Source organism: Ornithorhynchus anatinus, chromosome 3, assembly GCF_004115215.2.
Source record: "Ornithorhynchus anatinus isolate Pmale09 chromosome 3, mOrnAna1.pri.v4, whole genome shotgun sequence".
Classification (NCBI taxonomy): domain Eukaryota; kingdom Metazoa; phylum Chordata; class Mammalia; order Monotremata; family Ornithorhynchidae; genus Ornithorhynchus; species Ornithorhynchus anatinus.
In genome coordinates, this window is record NC_041730.1 from 127,965,412 (window position 1) to 127,984,467 (window position 19,056).

Genomic DNA, 19,056 nt, shown 5'->3' on the forward strand with positions numbered 1-19,056 from the left:
GAATGGACAAATCGGTAACAGATAGAGACCGTCCCTGCCCTTTGACGGGTTTACAGTCTAATCGGGTGGTGACATCCATCCTTTCGTTCATTCAGTCGTATTTATTCAGTCATTCATTCAGGCGTATTTATTGAGGGCTTACTGTTTGCAGAGCACGGTGCTAAGCCCTTGGGAGAGTCTTGTCTTACGTTGTCGAGGCAGCTCCGAACCATAGCGACGCCATGGACGCATCTCTCCCAGATCCCCAGATCCATCTACAGTCATTCCTGTTGTGTATCCGTAGAGTTGTTCGGTAACTATACGGAAGTGGTTTACCGTCGTCTCCTTCCGTGCAGTAAACCTGAGTCTCCACCCTCGACTCTCATGCCGCCGCTGCCCAGGAAAGGTGAGATTTAACTTGTAGCAGATGGCCTTCCCCTCGCTAGCCACTGGCCAAGCTGGGAATGGAATGGACAGGCCTCTGCTTGACTCTCCCTCCCGTAGCCGAGACTGGTAGAATACTGGAAACCCTCTGGGTGCGACCCTGAGAGGGGCTTGGGAGAGTACAATACAACAAAAAACAAACACATTCCCTGCCCATGAGGAACTTCCACCCCACCGTGCCGTGTCTCCAGACAACCACCCGACTCCCCCGTCTCTCCTGGTCCGTCGTTCGAGGAACTGCCGGCGGTCACTCTGAAGGCCGAGCGGGTTTTGGGTGAAGAACTAGGATTCGTTCAGCGGTCTTTCTTTTCATGGTATTTAATAATAATAATGTTGGTATTTATTAAGCGCTTACTGTATGCAGAGCACTGTTCTAAGCGCTGGGGGAGATACAGGGTAATCAGGTTGTCCCACCTGAGGCTCACAGTTAATCCCCATTTCACAGATGAGGTAACTGAGGCACAGAGAAGTGAAGTGACTCGCCCACAGTCACACAGCTGCCAAGTGGCAGAGCCGGGAGTCGAACCCATGACCTCTGACTCCGAAGCCCAGGCTCTTTCCGCTGAGCCACGCTGCTATGTGCCTGACACCGTACTAAGCACTTGCGTAGATAAAAGCAAATTGAGTTGGACACTGTCCCTGTCCCACATATGGCTCAAAGTCTTAATCCCCATTGTACAGATGAGGTAACACAAGCTCAGGGAAGTTGTGAGCTGCCCAAGTCCATGCAGTGGACATGGTATTTGAGTGCATACTGTGGGCAGAGGATTGTATTAAAGGGCTTGAGAGAGTACAGTTGGTGGGACATGCTTTCTGCCCACAAGGAGCTTATAGTCTAGTGGGGATGGAAGGTAAAGCTTTTGGGAGACTTGGGGATATTCAAGAGAAGGGGGTCTTGGGCAGGTGGATGTAGTGTAGGGTGCTGAGGAAATGTTGCCATCAGGAGAGTTGGCCGCCTCACTCAACCTCTTCCTCCCGAAGGAATTCCAGAATTCTCCTGGTAGACCTCCTCCTCTAAAAATGTTACTCAACGATGAAAAAGTCCCAAAGGCACCTCTTTACCTCCATTCCATTTACAGGTTCTTTAATTGTGCTTTTTAATAATTCTTTTTTTCAAATTAAAATGCATCTTCCCCTTGGAAGGTCCCTGACTGGCAATAAAAAAAAACACAATTTATTGCCTTTCATCTGGAGTATTTCTGTCTAAGGTTATTAATACCCATGCATAATGCATCCGTGCCAGCTCTGTTTGCACTATTTCCTATTCCACTATAAAGTTCCTCTTATGATGTCTCCTCATGAATATACAATGCTCTGTACAAATTAGAGGATTTAATAGTATTGCTGATGATGGTAGTACTCAAAAGGATAAACAGTCCCGGAAAATTGCTTGACCTCGGAATTTTCGCCGAAGCTCATTAGTGTCAAATGCGAGAGTCCCATCAGCTGTATTGACAAAGTCATCTTTCCTCCCCTGCTAATTTCTCGTGTGGCATTTCCTGAAATAGACCGTAAAGCCCCCATCTCGAGACAGCAAGCTGTCTGGCGGGCAGGGGCGTGTCTACCAACTCCGTTCTGTTGTGCTCTCCCAAGTCCTTCGTTCAGTGCTCGACACACAGTAAGCGCTCAGTAAATACATTGACAAGAGAAGCTCTTGAACTGGTAAGGAGGTGGTAGGAAGAGCCTTGGTAGGTTTTATGTGGTAGCGGGACCCCGTCAGTGACTTTTCGTTCTCGAAATGATATCGCAGCGGAGGTGATTGAGGAAGATCCAACTTCTCTGCCTAATGGCAGTTCTTGCAGATGTATTAAACTGTCAGGGTGAAATAAGTGGTTAAACTCCCATTTCCGCTGCAGCTCCCGAAGCCCCCAGTGATCATTCCTCCTTGCAGAAGTGAGGTTGTGAGGTGCATCCTCCCACCCCCGAACCCTCAGAGGAATAGCTGAGAGTTGGAGGGGAAGGCTAATTTTGAAGTGTTCCAACTTTAATGGGGCAGAGAGAGCAGGGGCGGTATATGGCCCTCAAGTCCCTTTCCTAGCGAAGAAGAATGAGCTCTGGGGGCCTGGAGGTGCAGCTGCAATGCAATATCAAGGCCAGAGTCCAGATTTTTATATATCTTGCCATTGATCTTTCCCCCTCTTTCCTTACTTCAAAAACCCTGTAACCTGTTCACCATCCAATTTGGCCTATGAACGAACTGGTTTCCCCTAAATAATCCGTATTGCTTTCAGCCTCCTGCAATATGGAGGTACAGCCTAAGTAGTTAAAATAAGGCATGTTTAAAATAAGTAAAAGACCCGAACATTTGCACAGCAGAGGTTAGCACCTCACTCGACGGCGTAAAGAGTGGAGGAAGCACAGCAGTGTCTGCTGCTGCTGTTTTCAAGGGCCCACGCGGAGCTAATGCATTCATTCAATCGTATTTATTGAGCGCTTGTTTGGTGCAGAGCACTGTACTCCCAAGCCCTTGGGAGAGTTACTGACCCATAAACAGACGCGTTCCCTGCCCACAAGGAGCTTACGGTCTAGAAGGGGGAGACGGACTTGAATACAAATGAATAAACGATAGATATGTACATAAGTGCTGTGGTGCAGGGAGCGGGGAAGAGCAAAGGGAACAGGTCAGGGTGATGCAGAACGGAGCGGGAGATGAGGAAAGGTGGGGCTCAGTCTGCGGCGGAACAGGAGATGAGGAAAGGTGGGGAGGGCCTCTTGGAGGAGATGTGTCTTCAGTAAGGCCTTGAAGCGGGGGAGAGTAACTGTCGGATTTGAGGAGGGAGGGCGTTGCAGGCCAGAGGCAGAATGTGGGTTAGGGGTCGGCGGCGAGATAGACGAGATGGAGGGATAGTGCGAAGGTGAGCGTTAGAGGAGCGAAGTGCGCGGGCTGGGTTGTAGTAGGAGAATAGCGGGGTGAGGTAGGACGGGGCAAGGTGATTGAGGACTTCAGAGCCAGCGGTGAGGAGTTTCTCTTTGATGCGGAGGTGGACGGGCAACCACTGGAGTTTCTTGAGGAAGAGGGTGGCATTCCCGAGCATATTTGAAGAAAAATGGACAGCCGAGTGAAGGTTAGACTGGAGTGGGGAGAGACAGGAGGCTGGGAGGTCAGGGAGGCTGATGCAGTAATCCAATCAGGATGGGATGAGTGATTGTAGTAATTTGCTAGCAGTTTGGATGGAGAGGAAAGGGCAGATTTTAGCCGTGTTGTGACGGTGGGACCGACAGGATTTAGTGACGGATCAACTGTTCAGTGACTTGCTTTGGGCACCACCTTGTTAGAGCCACAGGCTGCATTCCTAACCTGACTCAGCTCTCTCACAATGCCCGCTGATTGTCTTCAGCGCTTAGGACAGTGCTCAGCATATCGTAAGCGCTTAACAAATGCCGTCATCATCATCAAGGGGCCAACGGAGGGTGTGGATGATTCTAAGCAAACCATCACGGTGGCTCGAGAAGCAGCTGGGTCCCATTCTCTTTGTCCTTAAACGCAAATCGTTTGCCGATGAAGCCGCTGCACTAGGCAACATCCCGGATGTCTGAGCAGCTGCATTTAGGATGGGGACCGTAAACTCGTTGTGGGCAGGGAATGTGTCTGTTATCATGATATCCTACTCTCCCCAGTGCTTAGTACAGGGCGGTGCACACAGTGAGCACTCCATAAATAAGATGGACTGACATGATCGTCCAGCTCCAGCAGCGCGGCGGGGTGTCGCTCATTCACCATTCTTTGCCCCCTCACTCACATGGAGGGCTAGGGTCTCGCTTCCAGGGCTGTCTTCGGAAAAGAAGGATCGCGAAATGCGTATGGCGTCGTCTTTGTTCCCGTTAAAAGGGAATGACCCTTTTGTTTGACTCTTCACTGCAGTCACCCTGGAGTCTTCTATATTAGGGTTACAGTGCGGTAGGGAGACTTGGTAGGGTATTAAAAATAAATCATTGGAATGATTTCTCTAGAGAATTTTAAAGGAAGCTAGGGTATTGGATTTCTAAGGAAAGGTCTGGCTCGAAGCAGCTGGCTAATTTAGGGGAGCTCTGAATTTGAATTCAGCACCTCTATCAATTTTCAACACACAAGGATAACTGTATTCATTAAGTGCTCACGCGTGGCGTAGTAGATAGAGCACGGGTCTGGGAGTCAGAAGGACCTGAGTTCTAATCCTGACTCCACCACTTGCCTCGTGTGCGACCTTGGGCAAGTCACTTCTCTGTGCCTCAATTCCCTCATCTGTAAAACGGAGATTAAGACTGTGAGCCCCATATGAGACAAGGAATGTGTCCAACCCGATTGATTTGTACCAACCCCGTGCTTAGAACAATGATTGGCACAAGGTAAGTGCTTAAAATGCCATCATTATGGGCTATACACTGCAGAGCACTGAGGTTGGAACATGATAATCAGGTTGGCTCCAATCTCTGTCCCACGTGGGGATTACTGTTTAAGGAGGGAGAATAGATATTTAACCCACTTTACAGATGAGGAAACTGAAGCACAAAAAAGTGAAGTGACTTGGCCAAGGTCACCCAGCAGGGAAGTAGCAGAGCCCAGGTCCCTTGACTCTCTCGCCTGTGCTTTCTCCACTAGGCCTCACTGGGGAATTCCAGAATTACCACTTTTGAAAGGAGTTTGTTTTCCCCTCCTAGAACTTGAATTTAATTATTCCATTTGTTGAATGCTTACTGAGTGCAGAACACTGTCTTAATGGCTGGGGAAAGGTACAAGGTAATAATTCAGCTGTAATTCCTAGCCTAGTGGAGGCTCAAAAATCTAAATGCCTGTGGGAAGGGACCTGCAGAATGGAGATCCCAAAAATGCCTCCTTAAACACAAGAGAATGAGCATGATTCTGATATGCGGAATCTTTGAGAATTACTGAGAACCACAAAAGACAATTTGAAGAGAAATAATGTGGTTAAATGTGTCTGGATCTGTGACAAGATCGGATTGGCAACAGTTTCTCTCCTGATATAATCAGAGGGCAAAGAACTCAAAAAGACCAGAAACGGGTTGGGTGGAAGAAATGAATAGCTGAAAATAGATGAATGGAGCACTGGAGCAGATGGAGACCAAAGACTCGAGGAGCCCCCACAGATCCGGATCGGCATTGCCGCTGCTGCCAAGATGCCATCGGAAGTCCTCAGAAAAAGGCTAGATCTTCATGGCCCTTTCGTCCAAAATAGATGCTCATTCAAACGCTACAGAATCGAGGAAAGCTAAGACAATTATCCTGATTAGAGAGAGGTACCCATCCACCTTTCTCTGTGGAAAAGCCCCTGGCTGGTTCCCCCTCTTGGCAGCAAGAACTGTGTCACAGTGGATTCCAGACATTGGATTCCTTTTTTTTTTTAAGGACCTACAGAGGTGTCTCTTGGGCCAGAGGAAGCACTCCAGTCCCCAAGACCCTGATGGACTCTTAACCCCTTCCCTGGGCTTGAGTGAACTCCTTGCCTAAGCCGTGGTTGAGGGAAACTGGCCTTCCTGGAGCCTGGAAGAGCCGGGAAGCCTTTTGTAAGGCCCTTTACGGTCAGGGAGCACATCTACTTACTCTCTCCCAAATGCTTAGCACAGTGCTCGGCACAGAATAACTGCAATAAATGCCGATGATTGGTGAGGACTCCTCTGCTATATGCTATCTACCTGCATGGAGGAGCGGTAATCTCCATATTTTATACCCTTTATTCACCCCTCCCTCATCCCCTCAGCACGTAGGTGTATATCTGTAATTTGTTTATATAAATGTCTGTGTCACCCTCTTAAACTGCAAGGTCGTTGTGGGCAGGAAACGTGTCTACCAACTCTGTTACATTGTACTCTCCCAAGTGCTTAGTAGAGTTGTCTGCACACGGTAAGCGTTCAATAAATGTGATGGATATTTTTTCAGTGTGCTACACATATTACTGAGCATGAGGGTAGATCCAAGATCATCAGGTCAGACAGTCCCTGTCCCATTTGAGGCTCAGTCTTAGTAGGAGGGAGAACAGGTATTGAGTTCCCACTTAGAGGTGAGGAAATGGAGGCCCAGAGAAGTTGTGACTGGCTCAAGGTCTCACAGCAGGCGAACGGCCATGTGGGGATTGGAGTCTCCGACTTCCAGGCCCGGCCTCTTTCCATTAAGCCATACTTCTTCTCTCTTTGACATTGGTCCCCGTTACCTCATCCAGAGAAGCAGCGTGGCGCAGTGGAAAGAGCACGGGCTTTGGAGTCAGGGCTCATGAGTTCGAATCCCAGCTCTGCCACTTGTCAGCTGTGTGACTGTGGGCAAGTCACTTGACTTCTCTGTGCCTCACTTCCCTCATCTGTAAAATGGGGATTAAGACCGTGAGCCCCACGTGGGACAACCTGATTCCCCTGTGTTTACCCCAGCGCTTAGAAAAGTGCTCTGCACATAGTAAGAGCTTAACAAATGCCAACATTATTATTATTATTATCCAGTTGCCCGAAAGTGTTCTCACCTGATACCAGGACCATCAGTCTGGAGAAAGGAGAATGTTATGGCTATTCTGGCGCCAGCCTACTAGTGCATCCCTGAAGGATTCCCAGCATCCCTCCTTAGTGTTTGTGGCCCCAGGGGCCCATGTAGGAGCCCACATGCAGTAGCCCAAGAGAGTCCAGGCACCTGCTTCCTTCTCCTCACCTTTGTTAGGTCATGGGAGTAGGCAATTACCTGTAGGGTATTTGTAAATTGCTTTCTATATGCCAAGCACTCTTCTAAACACTGGAGTGGATTCAAGGTAATCAGGTTGGACACAGTCTCTGTCCCACATGAGGCTCACAGTCTTAATCTCCGTTTTACAGACGAGGTCACTGAGGCACAGAGAAGCAAAGCGACTTGCCCAAGGTCACAGATCAGACGAGTGGCAGAGCCGGGATTAGAATTTACATCCTTAACTCCCAAGCCCATGCTCTTGCCAGTAGCCCATGCTGTTTCCCCTTCCCCTCTCTCTCCCAAGATGACCCGCCCTGTTTCCTCCTATTTTTATTTACATCATTTGGCTAAATTGTTTGTGTTCCCATGGATTTTTTTTTAAATGGTATGTTAAGAATGACGTGTGAGTTTTCCAATTCCTTAGTCCTGAGTCGTCCTAGTTTATGTGCATAATTGGGCTCCTTCAGCTGGTCTGCACCACAGGACAATATAGGGATCTCTGGACACTTAACTTTGAGCCACTTCTACCCTGGGTCCCCATTTTACCTGAACCCAACCCCAAGCTACTTTCATTCATTCACTCAGTAGTATTTACCGAGCGCTTACTATGTGCAGAGCACTGTACTAAGCGCTTGGAATGTACAGTTCGGCAACAGATAGAGACCATCCCTCTCCAGGGACGGGCTCACAGTCTAATCGGGGGAGACAGACGGCAGAGCAGAACAGAACGAAACAAAAACAGGACAACATTTTCACGATAAATAGTATCAAGGGGATGCATACCTCATTAACAAATAGGGTAATAATAGATACAAATGAGCACAGTGCTGAGGGGGAAGGGGAAGGAGCAGAGGGAAAGGGGGCTCAGCTGAGGGGAGGTGAAGGGGGAGGAGCAGAGTGTAGAGGGGGAGTAGAGGGAAAAGGGGGTAGCTCAGTCTGGGAAGGCCTCTTGGAGGAGCTGAACTCCTTTCTTCCTTCCAAGAATACTGTAGAACCCCACCACCTGTTGCTAAGCTCCTCGTGAGTAGGGAACATGTCTTCCCACTCCACTGTATCGTATTATCCCAAGTGCTTAGGACAGAGCTGTGCCATTAGCCCAATTTATTATTTTTTTTAATTTATTTGTGTGTGTGTGTGTTGTGCTGTCCAGCATTTCTGCTGAGCCCGTCCACCTCGGAACGCCCTGTGTAGTTCTTAGATCACAAATCTTCCCCCCCCCGCCCCCATAACACCCCCCCCCCCCGACGGCTTGGGCTCCAGCAGGGAGAGCTAACCCGTTGTTGGGCAGGGATTGTCTCTGTCTGTTGCTGAGTTGTACATTCCAAGCGCTTAGTACAGTGCTCTGCATACAGTAAGTGCTCAATAAATGTGATCGATTGAATGAATGAATGACTAGAGCCCAGGCCACCTGATTTCCAGAGTGGTGCTCTTTTCACTGGATCCCCATAAGCATTTAGATATGCCCCCCCCCCCCCCCCAGCCCCACAATTGCTTGGGTAAAATATACTGTATTATTGCCCCATCCCTAGCCTATTTTAAAGTCTGTCTCCCTCTGGAGACTGAAAGCTTCCTGTGGGCAAAAAAAATGCCCACGGTATTATATTGTACTATCCCAAAGGCTTAGTACAGTGCCCTGTACACAGTAAGCACACCGTCAATTTTCCGAGCGATTCACCCAGTAGCAGGGCACGCAGTCTTTATAACCATTGAATAATGTCTCCATCCATCGCCTCAGGTGCTGGTTTGGGTCCAGCTCCCAAGGTTGTCCTCAGTCAATCATATCTACTGAGTGCTTTTTGGGTGCAAAGCACCGTACTAAGCACTTGAAGCTTCTCTGAAGCGGTTTGGAACTCCGTAGCGGCAGCCAAGCGGCTCAGTGGCCGATCTTCAAGAGTTCGAAGTGGTTAATAATAATGATGGTATTTGTTAAGCACTTACTGTGGGCCAAACATTGTGGTAAGCGCTGAAGAAAGCTCCACCATCGCTATTAAATAATGTTGGTATTTAAGCGCTTACTATCTGCAGAGCACTGTTCTAAGCACTGGGGGAAATACAGGGTCAACAGGTTGTCCCACGTGAGGCTCACAGTCTTCACCCCCATTTTACAGATGAGGTAACGGAGGCACAGAGAAGTGAAGTGACTTGCCCAAAGTCACACAGCTGACAAGGGGCAGAGTCGGGATATTGCAACCTCAGCCCCCAAATGCCCTCCTTCCTCCTTGCCCTCAGTCCTTTCCATCAACCAACCACTCCTCGGACCTGGGGCCATCTGGGGGCATCAGGCCTCGGTCTGCCACTTACGTATGTTCTGTAATTTGCCTTGCTCAGTGTGCTGCACACAGTGGCTGCGTAGCAAATGGCTGTTTCTAATTGTGTTGCTTTCTGGAAGCCCTCTCGTGGATATATCTCAAACAGAGGGGGAGGGAGAGAGAGAAAGAGAACATCATTCTCTTTCTCTATCACCTCCTACTCTCCCCAGAAGAAACTTGAGGCGAAAATAGAAAGAATGCAAGAGAAAGTGGGTGAAAAAAAGAGCATATGGGGGAGAGGGGCTGGTTTGAGGGGGTGAAGAATGAGTGGGTTGTCGGCTAGGATAAGAGGCCGCAGAGAAGAAGTGTGTCGAGCGAGAGGATGTATTGTCTTGCTTTGGGGCCCCGGGATTTTATTAGTGGGTGTGAAGGTCTGTACAGTCAGGTCTCCGATGAGAGTTCGTGGAGAATCCTGCTTTAAGGTCTGCTCGTGTCTTCCCCAACACTTGCACGTATGTGCCCGACCATTTCTTCCCACATCACAACGCTCTCTGCCCAGATGGATTGGGAAGAATGTTCTCTAATTCCGCTCTGGCATTCTGTCCAAAGTGCCTAGCGAAAGAGCTGAGTGTGCTGTCAGTTGAAAAAAGGAAGGAAAAAAAATCTGCTGGAGAACGGGGAGTGGAGGGGGGTTGTCATGAAAGGGCAGAAACAACTTCTGATAACAGAGAAAGGGATAGAAATTGCTTTACCTTCAATGATTGGATGTAGCATTCAGGGGACAGGCAGAGAGTGTGTCTATCAACTCTGTTGTTCTCTCCCAAGTGTTTAGTACAGTGCCCTGCACACAGTAAGCCCTCGATGAATACCATTAATTAATTGGTTCCGCCTCTGGGATACACCTGCAAAATAGAGTATGTAGCTCAGGGTTATGCGTATTCTTGGGACCGTAGATGGCACTTTAACGTGTTTCCTCGTCTTCATTTTCCCCGCTGTGGTTTACAGTGAATATCTTGCCTCTCTTCTGTTCTCTTCCTAGGGTTCCTCCCTTACAAAGGTGCTTAGAGAAGCAGCTCCTGATTTTCCATTGTGGGGTGTATGTGCAGAAGGAGTGATCAGCATAAGCCTACCACAGGTTACTCTGAAGACAGCTAATTTTCAGCCATCTTGCTTAAAAAAGCCAACCAGAGAGCAGGACCGCACCCAGGCTTCTCTGGTTTCTGATGCCTCTGCTACCGTGGTCCAAAAGCCATCCTCACATCCCCCCGGGTGGGGCACACGGGGCCCCGGGGGGGAGTTCGGGAGGGGCTTCTAGCCGGAGAGTTACAATGTCCAGCTAAGGCGGGGAGGGGGGTCGTGTGTTCGGGATATGCCGCCTATCACTCCCACAGCCAGAGTTGGAAAGGTGGCCTGGAGGAAGGCCTCATGGTAGCTGTGATATAATAAACACAGCCTGTTTCTCAACTCTACAGTCAAATGAGTGGCTAATGCCTTTTTGTAGAGAGGATAGTATGCTTTTACCCAAAGTACAGCACCCTTTCGGGATAAGTACTGGAAAATCACACCTACTTTTTCAACATTTCCTCCTTGGATACACAGTTCTTGGGGTCTGCGGTGATGCGTGAGAGGACAAGACCCTAATGGCTTGAGTCAGCCAGGACACTACAGTGTAGTCCCAGAATCCCTTACTTGCCCGTGGTCCCAATCTAATAGCTTAATTCCCCAGAACTGCCCCACTTCTATTGGAGACATTATTGGGGGTTGATGACGATATGCATAAGAAGCGTTAGGTCCTTGAAGAAAGGGGGTGTATATATCAGAATAAAAAATCGGATCAGGGAATGAGTTGTATTTTGATAAGCACACCTTCCAGGAAAATTAAATCAGGTTGAGAGTTCCATTTTGCCACTTTGCCCCTCCTTCAAAGCCCTGCTAAAGTCTTATCTCCTCCTGAATATCCTCTCACTTCCCCACCCTACGCACCTCCCGTCTCTGTCACCTGTGCACTTGGGTCCGTACCTCTTAAGCCCTCTGATGTTTGCCCCGCAGCACTTAGGGGAAGCATCAGACTAGAGGTACCTATCATAATTTTAATGTCGGTCTCCCCCACTAGAATGTAAGCTCCTTGAGAGTTGGGATAATGTATACCAATTCAGTCAGTCAATGATATTTATTGATTGGTGGATTCTCCCTTGTGCAGAGAAATTTACTGAGTGGTTGGGAACATGCCATATAATAAGAGTTGGAAGATGTGATCTCTGCCCACAGGAACTTAGGCTGCAGGGGAAGACAGACATTAAATACCAGGAGAAATATAGAGTATAAGAATATGTATATAAGTAAGTAATAATAATAATGTTGGTATCTGTTAAGCGCTTACTATGTGCCGAGCACTGGTGTAAGCGCTGGGGTAGATACAGGGTAATCAGGTTGTCCCACGTGAGACTCACAGTTAATCCCCATTTTACAGATGAGGTAACTGAGGCACAGAGAAGTTAAGTGACTTCCCCACAGTCACACAGCTGCCAAGTGGCAGAGCCGGCATTCGAACTCATGACCCCTGACTCCCAAGCCCGGGCTCTTTCCACTGAGCCACGCTGCTTCTCTAAGTGCCATGGTGCTGCGGGGAGCATCAAAGTGCTTAAGACGCACAGCGTCAAGTGCCTGGCGGACCAGAGGGGATGGTGGTTAGAGAAAATGGCTAATCGGAGAAGCCCTCTGGGAGAAGATGTGATTTTTAGGAGGGTTTTGAAGGTGATAAAAGTGGTGGCCTGTCGGATAAGAAGCGGGAGGGAGAACGTGGGCAAAAAGGCAGTATCGAAGAGGTGAGAGCGAGGTACCGAGAGAAGGTTGGCATTAGAGGAGCGGGTTGTGCAGATGAGGTTGAAATTAGGAGGTCATTGAGGTAAAGGAACGTGATTCTCTCCCAAGCACCTAGACGCGGCGTGGCGTACTGTACAGAGCGTGGGTCTGGGTGTCAGCAGGACCTGGGCTCTAATCTCAGGTCCTCCACGTGGCTGCTGTGTGACTTTGGGCAAGTCACTTAACTTCTCTGTGCCTCAGTGTTACCTCATCTGCAAAATGGGGATGGAGACAGTGAGTCCCATGTGGGACAGGGGACCGTGTCCAACCTGATTAACTTGTATCTACTCCAGCGCTTAGAACAGTGCTTGGCACATAGTAAGCACTTAACAAGTACCGTAATCTGTAGCTACGTAATGTATGACGTAATATATGCCTGGGAAAGTACAATGCAACAACAAACAGTGACGTTCCCTGCCCACGACGAGCTCACAGTCTAAAGGGGACTGAGGTCACTCAGTTGCAGATGAGGTAACCGTGGCACAGAGTAGTTAAGTGACTTGCTCAAGGTCACACAGCAGGCAAGTAGAGGAGTGGGATTAGAACTCAGGTCCTCAGACTCCCAGGCCTGTGCTTTTTCTGCTAGGCCATGCTTCTGCACCCTGGTGATTTTGCTTTTTTTTTTGACTTAGGTCACTGTTGAAAGGAATCCACTTATCCGTAATAAACCACCTAAAACGTGAAATCTCTTTGGTGTAGTTCAGAGCTTCTTGCAATTTTATTTTATTCGGTTATTTTTTTCACTAGGGAGAGACCATTACCATGTTAAATGTTCAGTAGCAATAAAGAAGTAATTATATCCTTTTAGGGTTTTCTGCATTTCCACAGAGGTAAACATTATTCCAATTACTTCATGGGCTCCAAACAGAAGGTTTGACCCATATGCAAACTGGAAAATGAAAAAAAAATCATGACAGGTTTAAAATAATTCTGTTATAAAAGTTGTACGAACTGCCTAAAAGCAGTGTGGGCTGTTACCTAAATGTAAGGTACCTTCATGGTTCAGTACAAATGATTTCTGGGGACCGGGAAAATGATCTTGAAAGGCTTCAGAACTAATCTGATTGCATCGTATACGTAGGCTATACCTTGATCTCGTCTGTCCCGACGCTGACCTCCCATCCACCTCCTGCCTCTGTCCCGGAATGCCCTCCCGCTTCTTATCCGTTAGTTACTCTCCCCATTTTCCAAACCTTATTGAAGGCATATCCTCTCCAAGAGGCCTTCCGTGACTAACTGCACATTTCCTCTTCCGCACTCCCTTCTGTGTCTCCCTGATTTGCTCCCTTTATTCATCCCCCTTCCCAGCCCCACAGCACTTACAAGAACATCCATAGTTTATATTAATATCTGTCCCCCTTCTAGACTGTAAACTCTTTGTGGGCACAGAATGTGTGATCACTGTTGTATTATGCTCTCCCAAACATTTAATCCAGTGCTCTGCGCACCGTAGCTCCTAATACATGTTAAGCGCTTACTATGTGCAAAACACTGTTCTAAGCGCCGGGGAGAAGACATGGTGATCAGGTTGTCCCATGTGGGGCTCACAGGCTTAATTTTACAGATTTTACAGATGAGGTAACTCAGGCACAGAGAAGTTAAGGGACTTGCCCAAAGTCACACAGCTGAGAAGCTGTGGAGCTGGGATTTGAACCCATGACCTCTGACTCCCGAGCCCGGGCTCTTTCCATTGAGCCACACTGCTTCTCCAGTATGACTGATTGGTTTATATGATTATATATAAATGCCCCATGCATTTTTTTTTGAGGGAGGTGTTGATGGTGGTAGTTTTTTGTTAAGCATTTACAATGTTTCAGCCATTCAACTAAGCACTTGGGGAATGGGAAGGTGGGTTCAAGCAAATCAGATCGGACGCAGTCCCTGTCCCACAGGGGCCTCAGTCTCAATCCCCATTTTACTGATGAGATAACTGAGGCCCAGAGAAGTTAAGTGATTTGCCCAAGGTCGCACAGGAGACAAGTGGAGGAGGCGGGATTAGAACTCATGACCTCTTGACTCCCGGACCCATGCCCTTTCCACTGGGCCAAGCTGGAGAAAGTCTTCCTGGCTTCCTTTTACAACAAAAAAGCCCCAGATGGGAAATAACTTAATGACCCCGAATGACAGATTTTGTTGTCTTCTCTTATCTCCCCTGACCCCAACCAGGCTGTTCTTCTATATTTCAGGCATTTATAATCCTGGAACCAGTAGGCAGATGAGATCAATCAATCAGTCCCTTTTATTGAGGGCTGCCTGCATGCAGAGCACTGAACTAATGCTTGGGGGAGTGCAGTATAACAGAGTTGGTAGACCTGTTCCCCGCCCGCAACGACCTGATGTAGACATCTCAAAATGTATTCATTGTCGTATTTATTGAGCGCTTACTGTGTGCAGAGCGCTGTACGAAGTGCTTGGAATGCACAGTTCGGCAACAGATTGAGACAATCCCTGCCCATCAAGGGGTTAGTCCCTCTTCAGGTGTAACATTTCAAAATTTGGGCCACTCCTGGAGGGTTACCCAGAGTGAAGACTTTGGGCATTGAGTTGAGGTTAGGAAGTATTAAAGAATGGGCTAGGATCCGTAACATGAGGGCAAGTAAATAAGCTGGCAAGGAGCGTTTTCGCTCCCTTGGTCTCGTCGCTCCCACCGCCTCTCGCTCACACCCTTCCCGGAACTCCATCCTTCTTCATATCAGACCATCTACGGTGCCTCCATCTTCAAGCCCCTGTGAAATCCCATTTCCCAATCTAATTTCCGATCGTTACCCGTCTGTATCGGCCAATCTGCCACTTTAGCACTTCCGGACCACCTACGCATTTAAGTACTCGCGCTCTCTGGAAGCACTGAGGTACGTCTTCCGTTCAGCGGACCTAAACCATCAAGCCCTCTATATATTCTTCCTCACGTGGTATTTATCAAGTGCTTAGTATTTTTCCCAGCACCGTGCTGGACGTGGGGGTAGATACCGGATCATTGGATCAGTTACAGCCCCCGTTCTACCTGAGGCTCACAATCTAACCGGTGGGGAGAGGCGGATGATTATCCCTACCGTACAGATGGGGAAATTGAGGTACACGGAGTGGTGACCCATCCAAGGTCTCACAGCAGGCCATTGGCAGAGTTGAGATTAAATCCCTGGTGATCTTGTCTCCCAAGCTCTTTGCGAAGGCCGTCCTGCTTTCTGTTTAATTCCTTTTAGTGTCAATCAAGGGACGAGAAACTTGAGGGCGAGGATGATGCCTGCTAATTTTTCATACTCTCCCAAGTGTTTAATACAGTGCTTGCATATTAACAGTGACTGTTTAAGAGGAAATGAGCCATAAATCTAGGCAGTCTCTCGAAAGGTCACCTTGTCCTTCGGGCAGGGAAAGAGTCCATTAATTCTGTTAGTTTGAAGCCAGTCAGTCATATTTATTTATCGAGTGCCTGCTGTTTGCAGAGCACTGTACTGAGCTCTTGGGAGAGTAATATACAACAATAAACAGAAACATTCCCTGCCCACAATGAGCTTACAGTCTAGAGGGGGAGACAGACATTAATATAAATAAATTACATAAGTGCCATGGGGCCGGGAGGGGGGATGACTAAAGGGAGCGAGTCAGGCTGACACAGTGGGAGAGGAGGAAAGAAAGGCTGCGTCGGGGAAGGCCTCTTGGAGGAGATGTGGGTAAAGTGGCTCAGTGAAAAGAGCCTGGGCTTCGGAGTCAGAGGTCATGGGTTCGATTCCCGGCTCTGCCGCTTGTCAGCTGTGTGACTGTGGGCAAGTCACTTCACTGTGCCTCAGTTACCTCTTCTGTAAAATGGGGATTAACTGTGAGCCTCATGTGGGACAACCTGATTACCCTGTATCTACCCCAGCGCTTAGAACAGTGCTCTGCAAGTAGTAAGCGCTTAACAAATACCAACATTATTATTATTAATGGGGAAAACGGGGAAGCAGCGTGGCTCAGTGGAAAAGCACGGGCTTGGGAGTCAGAGGTCATGGGTTCTAATCCCGACTCTGCTGCTTGTCAGCTGGGTGCCTTTGGGTAAGTCACTTCACTTCTCTGTGCCTCAGTTCCCTCATCTGTCAAATGAGAATTAAGACTGTGAGCCCCATGTGGGACGACAACCTGATTATCTTGTATCTCCCCGCCCCCCCAGCGCTTAGAACAGTGCATTGCACATGGTACGTGCTCAACAAATGCCATCATTATTATTATTATTATTAAGACTGTGAATCCCCTGTGGGACAACCTGATCACCTTGTATCCTCCCCAGCACTTAGAACAGCGCTTTGTAAAATAATAATAATAATGTTGGTATTTAAGTGCTTACTATGTGCCGAGCATTGTTCTAAGCGCTGGGGTAGATACAGGGTAATCAGATTGTCCCACGTAAAGCTCACAGTCTCAATCCCCATTTTACAGATGAGGTCACTGAGGCACTGAGAAGTGAAGTGACTTGCCCAAAGTCCCACAGCTGGGATTAGAACCCATGACCTCTGACTCCTAAGCCCGGGCTCTTTCCACTGAGCCACGCTGCTTCTTCAGCCACGCTGCTTCTTCGTACTCTTACCACTCGTAAGTACTCGTAGGAGTAAGCGCTTAACAAATACCATCATCATTATTATTATTGTTGTTATTAATGGGGATTTGAATTGCGGGGGAGTGGTGGCCTGTCAGATATGAGGAGAGAGGGCATTCCAGGCCAGAGGCAGGATGTGGGCAGGAGGTCGGCGGTGAGGTAGAAGAGATCGAAGCACAGGGAGAAGGTTAGCATGAGAAAAGTGAAGCGTGGGGGCTGGGTGGTAGTAGGAGAATGGCAGAGTGAAGTTGGAGAAGCAGCCTGGCTCAGTGGAAAGAGCCCGGGCTTGGGAGTCAGAGGTCATGGGTTCGAATGCCGGCTCTGCCACTCGGCAGCTGTGTGATTGTGGGCAAGTCATTTAACTTGTCTGTGCCCTAGTTACCTCATCTGTAAAATGGGGATTAACTGTGAGCCTCACGTGGGACAACCTGATTACCCTGTGTCTACCCCAAGGCTTAGAACAGTGCTCTGCACATGGTAAGCACTTAACAAATACATTATTATTAGGAGGGGACAAGGTGACTGAGTCTTAAAGCCAATGGTGAGAAGTTTCTGTTTGTTGCAAAGGTGGAGGGGCAACCAGTGGAGTTTCTTGAGGAGTGGGGTTACACGGCCTGCCCGTTTTTGTAGATTCTGGGCTAGCTTACCCCCTGCTTTTCCCCAAACCTTCGTTATTCAGCCCTTTTAGATTTGGGGGAAATATAGCCATTTCTCTAATGGGGTGGGGGAAATCTACGACAAATTCGTATTCGTGTCCATCTCCCCCTTCAGACTGTAAGCTCATCGTGGGCAGGGAGCGTTTCTGCTAATTCCGCTGTACTGTACCCTCCCAGGCGCTTCCTGCAGTATTCTGCATTTAGTAAGCATTGAATAAATGTGACTGATTGATAAAAACTGTAATATGCCGTCTGAATAATACATGCCTCCCTCTCTTCCCTAGCTCTTTTTAGAGCAACAACCATTTCATCACTTCAACAGATTTGCTTGGGGAGAGGGACAGCCAAGAAAGACTCTATTTTAAGTGATTTCCCAGGGAAACCAGCATGGGTAGTAATTATATTTAAATGATAATCAAACTGAATCCTTCGAGCTCAAGATGATGGCTATAAGAGGTCTTGCTTCATTTGATTCTCTTTCTTTTCTTGCAAATGTTCCAAATTATTTAGTGGGGAAAGAATACGACCGGAACGGCACAAAACCCAGTGATTGTACTTCAGTGCGCATTAGGACACCTAAGTTTTGTCTACAGATGAGAGGTTGGGATGTAGTTGCGGAACTGTGAGCCCATCTTTGGGCAGGGATTTTCTCTATCTGTTGCCGAATTGTACATTCCAAGCTCTCAGTATAGTGCTCTGCATATAGTAAGCACTCAGTAAGTACTATTGAATGAATGAACACAGCGAGGAGTGGGAAATGAATCTTGTCATAAGCTAGACTTCCATTCATCCAGTCGTATTTATTGAGCACCTAGTGTGCAGAGCACTGTACTAAGCGCTTAGAAAGTACAATTCGGCCACAAATAGAGACAATTCCTACCCAGTAACTGGCTCACAGTCTAGACGCGGGGAGACAGAAAACCAAACAGACGGGCATCAATAGTGTCAATATAAATAAATTGAATTATAGATATATACACATCATTAATAAAATAAATAGAATAATTAATATTTGCATATATACACAAGTGCTGTGGAGCCACCCTTTCCTCTCCATCCAAACCGTTACCTTGTTAGTACAGTCACTCGTTATCCCGACTGGATTACTGCATCAGCCTCCTTTCTGATCTCCCATCCTCCCGTCTCTCCCCGCTTCGGTCTGTACTTCACTCTGCTGCCTGGATTATCTTTCTACAGAAACGCTTTGGGCATGTCACTCCCCTCCTCAAAAATCTTCGGTGGTTGCCGATCAACCTTCATATCAAGCACAAACTCCTTACTCTCTGCAGCAGCAGGCTGGGCACATTGCTGACCCTGGAAAAAGCTCCAGGGAATTCCTTCTTTCTTCTTACCCTCCTTTCCCACTCTCCCTACCTTCTCCCAAGTCTTCCCTGCTCTTAATGGGCAGAAACATAATCTTCAAAGTGTTACGTGCACCCAGATTTTTTTGAACACAATTGGGAAGTGCCTATTCATGGATCTGTGTATGTTAGCGTATACAGCGTGGCTCAGTGGAAAGAGCCCGGGCTTGGGAGTCAGAGGTCATGGGTTCTAATCATGGCTCCGCCGCTCCAAAGTCACTTAACTTCTCTGGGCCTCAGTTACCTCATCTGTAAAATGGGGATTAAAACTGTGAGCCCCACGTGGGACAAGCTGATC

The 19,056-nt window shown here is 48.0% G+C and overlaps 1 protein-coding gene across 9 annotated transcripts in view; it reads left to right on the forward strand.

Moving 5' to 3' along the window:
- The window catches only part of MAPK8 (mitogen-activated protein kinase 8), a 105,566-nt gene that overhangs the window by 18,946 nt on the left and 67,564 nt on the right, over positions 1-19,056 (forward strand). The window contains exon 2 of one of the 9 annotated variants that reach the window (XM_039911618.1): positions 10,352-10,369. The exons of 6 other annotated variants lie outside the window; for them this stretch is intronic. The gene's annotated coding sequence lies outside the window, so the exon portion shown is untranslated. 2 more of the 9 variants (XM_039911619.1, XM_039911620.1) reach the window with 2 other exon arrangements.